The sequence below is a fragment of the Thamnophis elegans genome, chromosome 13 (assembly GCF_009769535.1).
Source record: "Thamnophis elegans isolate rThaEle1 chromosome 13, rThaEle1.pri, whole genome shotgun sequence".
NCBI classification, from domain to species: Eukaryota; Metazoa; Chordata; class Lepidosauria; order Squamata; family Colubridae; genus Thamnophis; species Thamnophis elegans.
Genome location: NC_045553.1, coordinates 16350992 through 16361292, shown reverse-complemented (window position 1 = coordinate 16361292; position 10301 = coordinate 16350992).

Genomic DNA, 10301 nt, shown 5'->3' with positions numbered 1-10301 from the left:
GCACTGGTTCACCAGAACCAATCCGAATCGGCTGAATCCCATCCCTGGATTATCAGTGTGGGAAGAAATATCCACTTGGTTCAGTTCCAAGTTGGGAGAAAGACACTGGAAACATGAAGGCTGATTGGAAAGAAGGTTTAATGATGAACGGAACTGCCAAGCATATGGTTCTCTGGTGCAGCTGACCACATGGAGTTGAGAGTGGAGGATTTTTATACCTTCTCTGGGCTTTGCACTTGAGCTTCCTGTTCCTGTGCAAGAACATGTATTCTATTGGCTGTTGTTAGACTCCCAGGATGCCATGTAGGGGTTATGTAGGGGTCATAGCTTACTCTATAGGCAAAGGAGAAATCTTAGGTGTTGGTCTGAGCTAAGTTTGGTTGAAGTTTGGACTGCTGATGCAATGAAGGGGCTTGGACAATTTCTATTGTGGCTTAATGGCTTTGTCCTGGTTTGGATCTTAAATGAGGGCTAATCTTACAATTCTGCCTTTGTTTCAAAATATCCTGTCTTGAATGGATTACCAAATCTGCATTTCTAAAAGCTGCCTGCAGAATCTGCTGAAGCTATTAAGAAAAGTAGGAGTTGCTTTCTGCCTCTAAAAGCATGTTTCTCCATTTCTCCTTTAGGGAAATATAATATCTTGCCTTTTTAATATTTCCTAAACTATTTTATTCTTCTAGGAGAGGGGTGGGTGCTACCTTTCTACATCAGCAATCCTACTTCCAAGAATTCTGTCAAAAAGGCTGACATTATTGTCCTCATATTCGCAGGCAGTACCTGGCTGGCCTTATTGAGACTTGGAACCTGAGTGGAATCAGTCAGAATAGAGCTGGAATCATCCAAGTTAGTAGCTGGATCATTGGAAATCAGGGAATTCAAGGGCATTGAATGAAGCATGATCAATTTTAACCATGGTCTGCTATATATGCCATGATTACAGGGTCAAAACTAAATGGAAATTTGTGGCCAAACCAAATAAAGCCAATTATGATTAGCACAATGTGGGCGACCAACTTGTGTCAGTACCAAGAACATAAAGGTGTCAAAGGATGAAAATAACATCTCCCTGCATTCTTGATGGTTGCATGGATGATTCTGTAGCTTGCCACGGACTTCTCTGGGTGTTTTTTATTCACTTCCTTGTCTAGCTTATCCGGATTTATCTGCATTTGATGGTGGTCTCCCATCCACACACAAATGCAATCCCAGGATTATCTGTCCAACAATAGGTAATCCTTGTCTAATGACTGCCTCATTTAGCAACTGTTTGTGGTTACCAAGGTGATGAAAACTAATTTTGCGACCAACCTCACACCTTCCGTTCACAGCTCTGTAAAGCAAAGATGATCCGCCAGCCCAGTCACGGTTCCATTAGGCCACCGCTTCGCTTCATGGCCGAGTTGCCGGTCCCAATTGTAATAACCAAACAAGGGCTAGCTGTTATGAATGGGGAGGCTGCCTGTGGTGCCAACTTTCAAGTAAAAATAAAATACAAAAATGCTCATGTTTGGTGGGTGAGGGTACTAATTGCATGGTGCACCTTGAATGTCTAGTAGTAGTTGTGGGAGAAAACAGGGCTGTCACCACCAGATTCTACCCTATTTGGTTGCTTCAAGATCAGCCAAGGGTTAGGGTTAGGAACATACGGAGGAGGCAGCCGGTGCAGCTGGAGCGTGTTTGCAGTAATGCCGCCCGGTTTTATTTTATTTTATCAATTTTTAGTACTCCTACCCGATTCTTTTTTATATAATTAACATTTTTTGATGGAGATAACAGTGCAGAACATAATACAAACAAAAACTTTTGTTGCTGCCGAAGAATTAAATAAGCATGGGAAAAAGAAAGAAACGCCATGGCACCAGCCCAGGATCTCTTCTTTCAGTGAAGACAGCAAAACAACCACGAATTGAGGAGCCCTTTGTTGGCAAGAGATCTGTAAGTAAAACTAACCCCCCCAGCCCCAACAATCTGGAGAGATTGGAACAGGACTGGCCAAAAGATATGGCAAATCAGCATTTACTAGACTTCTCCAATCGGGTGGAGGGGGAACAAAATGTCTGCCAGATTTTATCACAAACAACTAGCCCAACAACTTCCTTTATTGAGTCTAAGTTAATTCAGAGTATGGAGAGTTTACCCTGGGAAAATTCAACTGAGTTTATGGCAAAGCAATGCCTTCTCACAGCGCAAACGGTGATCTAAATATTTGAACAATTAATTGCCATCCAACATAATGTAGAGTCACTGAAAAAAGACTTAGCTGTTTTTCTTCAAATGCAATATCGGGCCCCAAGAACTCCCACTAAAGCTCAGGCAGAAGATTTGATTAACTCCCACTCGCAGGATAAGGGAAAGGAAATAGAACAAAGAGCCAGAAAAACAGTTAAAGAGACAGATAAAAGGAGACAGCCCTCTCAAAAAAACAGTCCCCCCCCAGACAAGGTATCGAGAGGAAAAGGTATCAAAAAAGAAGAAATCAGGAAAGAATCCCTCCCTCAATCACAACAATCACATCGCTTGCTACAAACACAAAGGATTGCTTTTAGAATCCATTTGAACAGACTTAATTATGGACGTTGGAATTCCAGAAGTGCGATATTAAATTCCCTAAGCCAGCTTCTTCACTGTCACAGGGGCATGATTGATCTCCGTGCTGTGGAGTGGTTACCTGAGGCCCCAAATTGGAAGCGGATCCTTCTGTCTTTCAAACAGTCCACCATACCTCAGATGTTATTCAAGATGAAGGCATTTTTAGCCTCCTTCCAAATCTTTCCCATCAGAGTCTTTGGTGAGGAAAGGGTATCCCTTTAATAACTAACATGCGAGCCTTCAAGATGAATGACACCACCTCATTTTCAACCTTGGAAAAGAAAGAGAATGATAGTGGGAGTCAACCAATCTTGCACAGAGAAGAGACATTTAACAGCACAGAAGCTGGCCTCATTAACGCTTCTGGTGCTCTCCCAAGGAAAGAACTGGATACAGCAGAGCCACTTATAGACCTGGTTTTCCCAATAATTGAGCCTTTCACTTCCCCTCCAGAGAACAAGAGATTGCATGAATTTAAGATCATAGAAAATAGAAGCCAAGATCCAAAGGGAGTATTAGAGACCTTAGAAAAGATGGAGATGTTTTCATCCCTGTGTGAAAATTCTATGACACCTTCATCATCACCAGCTCCAAACCAAGATACTGAGAGTCGATTCATGAAAGAGCCACCATTGCAAAAAATGAAAGAAGACCTAGTGACGCCTTGCCCTGCAGCCGGAGAGGAGGCTTCGGAGTGGCGGGCTCTGCTGGCTGGTGCTGGAGCCTCCTGCCCTGAACGGGTTTCTCGGGAGTCTGCATATGATCTGGACGGGTCCTCCCTATTTTTGGAGAAGACCAGTTCAGTGTGCGATGATACCTCAATCCATGAAAACTACATCAAAGTATCATCAGATCCCCAAGAATTGTATCTGACTCAAACAAGTGCAGAAAAGATTTTTTTGGAACTGAAGCAACAGTACAACCTTTGAAACTTTTTTTGTTGTTGCTTGAAACTTAAACAATACTCTCATGAATAAGAAGTTGGACATAGATATGCAGCCATCATTGTCCAACACTGTTGGATCCACCAATGTGTTCTCCAAGGAGGATTCATAAGTAGAGATCATGCCGACCCCCCAACCTTCCCCATGCAATAATGCGGTTGATCATATTAAGAAAGCTGAAAAGCACATTTGCAATGCTAAATTTTACTAACTTCTACTCTCAGATCCTACAGCAACATATCAGAAAGAACTACAGTATGTAGCCTTATGAAATAAACTCCTAAGGACATAAAAGACCGCTTCTATAGAGAAAACACTCCAGGAGTTCTTCCTTCTAAAAATACACAGATCAAACAATTCAGATAATCCCATTATTTCAAGCTTGGAACCTTAATAGCTGCAATATCTGAATTTATGAACTTAAACCTTATACTACCAGCACCGTCTACATAAGAGACACCACAATCTTCCTAAGAAAACTGAAACTCTTTGGCAATCTTCTTGGCAACACTATCTTAGCTATCATGGATATTGAAACTCTATATACAACCGTCAGTTGCAAACATGGGCTTCAAGCCGTCAGGAGCAGCATCAGTGATGGCCATTTCCCACGGAAGAGAGCATTCCAGACGATGACATCTACAGGGCTTATCAGATCAAATTGAATTACTTATGAGTAGCGGTTGTCTGGAGTAGAAGAGGGTGATTTCATGACGTTTCCCTTTTCCAGAGAGATTTTGCCAGCCGGAATTTACTTTCTAACTGCCAATCCCACCATTGTGCCATCTTTGTTCCTTCAGAGACACGTAATATGCCATGAATTTTCACCAGCAATAGTTTGTAATTCTTTTTATCTATTTAACTGTAACATTTAAATAAAAATAAATTAAAAAAAAAAAAAACATCAGCCAAGGTCACATTGAAACTGTCATTTGTTGATCAAAGGCTGCCCTGTCTCTGCATTCACGGAGACATCTATGTTGTCGTCTTCCTGACAACCACAGGCGGGGATTGTTATTGCTCCCTAATCTTTGCTGAAGTGGTTTTATTGTTCTAGCTTTCCAGTGCAGACTACAGTTCTGGGATTCCTGGTCGCCCGCCATCAAAGGGCAAACCAGATTTGACGTTCTTTCGCTTCGCATGGGATCCCGTCCAGGTCATTTCCCTTTGCTTTTTCTCCAGATTCTATGGCTTCCCGATTTGGTAGGATTCCATCTTAGTTCTGAAAGGCCAGAATGCAATTCTGAAGCCAAGCCATCTTTGTCTCCTGCACCAGGCAGGGGTGTCTGTGGTGTGTGGTCAAAACAAGTTAAGATTGGTGGTTGCAACAGTGAAACTCAGTTTGTTTTAATCTGTAGAGATTTTCAAGTCATCCAGGTCATGGTTGTCCCAAAAGTGCTTTTTCAGGAGGCAATTAGACTTTCTAGCACTACTCAGGTGACCCTGAGGACAGAGACAAACCTCCAAGTGGCCTCAACAACCCTCTAAAAGGATGCAAATGACCAGCTGTCTGCAAGGAGTATAAATCTTTTCATTCCCCACCATCCAGTCACAGCTGAAGAAGCTTCTTGAATGAGAAGTGAAACCTATTCAAAGCAAAAACAAGGAAGTCCAGGGGCCTCCTGAAAAAGCACCTTTGGGATCTCAGTTTCTTTTGGACCATCCTGGCTCCATGGGGACATTTTGACCACTCTATGTGGACAGCCTTCTCAGGACTACTCCCAACGTGGACAGCTGAGATGATACCACATCAACCTTGACCAGAGCAATGCTCTATTGCGGGCCCACAAGAGATTTTTCTGCAACTTCTGGAGAAACTGAATTCTATGGAAAACCTCTTCTTCAGTGTTACTTGAGAAGGACAAAGACCAAAAGGGGTGTGGGAACACCTTTCCAGGTTAAGAAATGTTACAAAAAGACATCAGCCTGGGTGAGCTGCAGTCCCTTTCATCCCAGGCATGGATAGCTAAACACCATCCAATGCAACAGGGCAACCACACATGAAGTGAGCTGCAACTCGCACAAGCTGATGCCCTATAATAACATTTGTTAGTTTGGAAAGAGGCTACATGGTGTATCTGATGTTTGGCTGCCGTTGCAGGAAGAAATATCCATCTGGTTCAGTTCCAAGCCTGGGGGGAAGGGCACTGGAGACAAAATGGAGGCTGAGTGGAAAGATGGTTTAATAATGGAGCAGAACCACATGGATGATTCTGGGCAGCTGACCAAATGAAGTTGAGAGAGGGTGGCTTCTATACCTTCTCTTGGGCTTTGCACTTGAGTTTCCTGTTCCTATGCAAGACCATGTATTCTATTGGCTGTTAGCAATCACTTTCTTCAGTCCACTTGTTCCTGGCTTGTAACAGAGTGCTTGTAACCCTCCTTGGAGGGGGTTCCCGCAGGTGTGCCTCCCTGTGGAAAAGCCCCCCATAGCCCCCACAGAGCCCAGCGGAGAGGACTTTTTCATGGGCTCCCATCTGGGTGGAGGACTGACCCAAAGGATGATCTTGGGGGAGCCCCTCAGCCATGGAAGAAGAAGGCAGCTCTGGAGGAAAACCATGGCTGGGAGACCTGCACTCCCAGCAAACTGAAAGGCACCACAAATGAGACAGGAAGCCTCATGACTAGGTTGTGCTCAAAAATAACAAGATGGCAGCCACAAATGTGTTTTTTTATGTATATTGCTTTGATTGTACATTGTGGTTGTGGCTGCCATCTTGATGTTTTTGACTACATCTGGCCTAGGAGTCATGGCTGGTAACCTCTAGATGACTTCTGGACACTTTGGGTGCGGCCTTCCAGAGGATGACCAGAGCATAAGATAATAGCAGAACAGAATAGAGTTGAAAGGACCTTGCAGGTCATCTAGTCCAGCCCCCCGCATAAACAGGAGATCCTACACCTTTTCTTACAGCGTCTTCTTGAAAGTTTCCAGGGATGAAGCTCCCACAACTTCCAGGCAACTTCTGTTCCATCGGTTGATTGTTCTCACTGCCCGAAAATTCCTCCTTATTTCTAGGTTGAATCTCTCCTTGATCAGTTTCCATCTATTGTTCCTTGTCTGCCCTTCAGGTTCTTTGGAGAATAGCTTGACCCCCACTTCTGTCTATGGCAATCCTTCAAATATTCTCTTCACTAGACTAGCCATGCCCAGTTCCTGCAACCAGTCCCCTAATCCTCTTGGATGCTCTTCTCTGCACTCTTTCTAGAGTCTCAACATCTTTTTTATAGTGTGGTGACCAAAACTGGATGCAGTACTTTAGGTGTGGTCTTACTAAGGCTTTATAGAGTGGTATTAGGACCTCCCTTGATCTTCATTGAATCTCTCTGTTAATGCAATTTAGGATTGCATTGGCTTTTTTAGCTGTTGCCACTCACTGCTGGCTCATATTTAGCTGGTTGTCCACTAAGACTCCAAGATCCCCCTCAGTCACTGTTATTAAGCAGAGGAAGGAAATAATTCATTATATAAGGGTGTGCAGTGAATTAAAATCAGATTCAGCTGAGCAAATGTAGTTTTCTCCCAGCTGCACCCTTTGTTCTTGTGGGGACCCCAGACCACCCCATGGAAAAAGTTTCCTGCTCCTGCCCCAGAATATGGAACCCTTTGTAGAGGTTTCTTGGTGCGGAGGGAAACCAGCATTCAGGCAGCCTTCCTGCACTTAGCTATCACTATCCTCAATTCCTTTCCTGCTCCCCAAAGCCCCAGGGCCTTTTCCTGCATCAGGGACTCTCCCCCCCCCCCCACTTCCTGGACTGCTTTGCCTTTGATGGTGGCATGAAAGGCGGGCCTGAGAGGGGGGAGATTGGGGGTCCCCATCCCTGTGCTGCAGAAAAGCTGCCTCTGGACAGTCTGAAGGTGGACCGGACAGTCTGAAGGTTGACCGGAGTTGCAATGGGGCAGAGAGGCCCAGATGCAGATATTTATGAGCAGAAATTGGGGGGGGGGAGTGAGAAATGGAAGGAGGAGGCTGAGGGACCCTTTCTACTGCTACTCAAGGTCAGGCTTTTGCCCTGGGTGGGTCAGAGAGCCCCCTTCTCATCTCTTGCAGAAGTTGGCGGTTTCTTTTCTGTCGCCTTGAGTTGGGGGATGCCCAGAAGTGGGTGGACTTTCCTTCTCCTCCCTTTGTGAGACCCTCATCCTGGCTCCCCTAATCTTCTTCCTCCCCCCCCCCACTTTTGGCTCCTCCAGCCCCGCTTCCCCAGTGCGAGGTGGGTGTGAGAGGGTCTCTTTAAGGAATCCCTCCCCGTGCCAAGCCCCCTCTCCTCCCCCACCTGAGAACCAATTAAAACCCAATGAATTCCGAGAGGGGGGAGGGGAAGGCGGCTTTTGTGCTTCCCATGCGGTGGGCTGACAAAGGCTCTCGGACAGGAATAAAAGCAGCTATTCAACCGCTCCACTCGTTCTCATTCAAATCACTTCCACTCCAGCCTCCCCTCCCTGCTGCTCTCTGCTGAGTTCCCAGGCCGGCTCCCAGCCTGGATGCACCTCCCCAGCCCTCCACCCCCCAGTCTCCAATCTGCCCTCCCTCCCTCCCTCCCTGCCCCCAATGGCAGAAGGGGGGGTCTGGGAGTCCAAAGCTGAGGATAGGCAGGGCCTCCCTGGAAGCTGTCTGGCCAAACTGGGGAGAGATGCTTCCAGACAGGCACCCTGAAGTAGGGCTGAGAGATGGTTTCCCAGACAGGGTGTCCCTTATTTATCAGATAACAGATTAACATAGTTGGAAGGGACCTTGTAGGTCATCTAGGCCAACCCCACACCCAAGCAGGAGACCCCACACCATTTCTGACAGACAGTTCAGTCTCTTCATGTCTCCCCTGGTCCTTCTCTTCACTAGACCAGCCATGCCCAGTTCCTGCAACAGTTCATTGTATGTTTTAACCTCCAGTCTCCTCATCATCCTGGTTGTTCTTCTCTGCACTTTTTCTAGAGTCTCAATGTCTTTTTTATAGTGTAGTGACCAAAACTGGATGAAGTACTCTAGATGTGGTCTTACTAAGGCTTTATTGAATGGTATTAGTATCTCACTTGATTGTTTCCCTCTGTTAAGCCCATAAACTCTGGGCTCCATTGGGGTCGAGGACCACCTGTATTATTTTCAGGGAAGTTGGGCCCTTTTCTTCCTTTTGGTGAGACTGAAAATGAATAAACATTTTGCCTTTTGTTTTTTACTTTATCTGGCACAGTTGGAGAAACTTAACAATTTTTTAAAATGTTTCCACAAACATATTGAGTCAGTTTGCACAATATTTCTGCCCTTCTGTTGGAAGTTCTGCCTAAGACAATTTTAGGCAAACTATTTTCATTTTAAAATGATGCATTTTTATGCTATTTGCCACCCTTTTAAAAAAGAAATGGCAAACAGCAATGCAAAATTTGGAGAAATGTGGCTTTTTAGGGATAACTGTATAGGAGCGTCTGTAAACGTTGACCTTGAACTTACGACCCAAATCGAGCCCAAAATTTCTCTTGCTAAGTGAAATACTTGTTAAGTGAATTTTGCCCTATTTTACGACCTTCCTTGCCACAGTTGTTAACTGGATCATCGCAGTTATTGTGTTAATAACACATTGTTAAGTGATTCTGGCTTCCCCCGGACTTTGCCTGTGAGGTGGTCGCAAAAGTGTATGTTACTAAGTGAAACAGTTAAGTTGTTAAGTAAGTTTTGCCCCATTTTATGATTTTTACGACTTTTTATGACTACCCATTTTACACCTTTTCTTGCCAACTTTGTTAAGTGAAACATTGCAGTTGTTAAATTAATCACCTGGTTGTTAAGTGAATCTGGCTTCCCCATTGACTTTGCTCATCAGAAGGTTGCAAAAGCGGATCTTGTGACCCTGGGACTCTGCGACCGTCATAAATATGAACCAGTTGTCAAGCATCCGAATGTAAATCCCATGACCATGGGGGGTGCTGCAATGGTCATAAGTATGAAAAATGGTCATAAGTCACTTTTTTCCATGCTGTTGTAACTTTGAAAGGTCACTAAATGAACTATTGTAAATTGAGGATTACCTGTAATTGAAAAAAGATGACAAGAACATGGCATAAGATGGGGCATGGGATACATAAGACATTGTTTGACTCCAACTCCCATCAGCCCCAGCCACAAGCAAAGGGGGCTGGGGAATTCTGGGAGTTTAAGTCCACACAGCTTCAAGTTGTCATTGGGGGGTCATTTAGTCTCAGACACATTTTTTACTTCTTTCCCCCTCTGGTTACTTGGGGTGGAACCTATCTGAGAATAATCTTTCATGATACTCTGAAAAATAAAAGGAACTTCTAAACTCGGAGGCAGTTTCTGAGCTGGGGGGGGGGGGTAGCTACCCATTGGTGCCTGGCCCCACATCATCTCGTGCACCATCCTGGAATGAATCTTCTCAACCGAAGGGAGCGAATTGAGTCACTCCATGACTGAGGGTGGGCGAACCTCAACAGGCCATCTTGACCAAGCCTGGGAGCCCTGATTCTCAGAGGGGGAGTTGTCTGTGCAAACCTTTCAGGAGCTCCCCAAAGGTCTCAGTCAGCTCCCCCTCCCCCCAGGATCAAGGTATGGCATTGAGCAACCAAGCAGGGGCAGCAGGACCGTCTACTAGGATGGTCCTGGGAGCAAACTTTCCAGCCAATTGTGTACTGGGGGCCTCAATTGTGCATCCTCCTGGGATGTCTATGGAGCTTCTCCATCATCCAAACCATGATTAGGTGCTTTCCTAAAAGGCAACTGGACTTCCTTGGTTTTTTCCCCCCTTGAAAACCTTTCG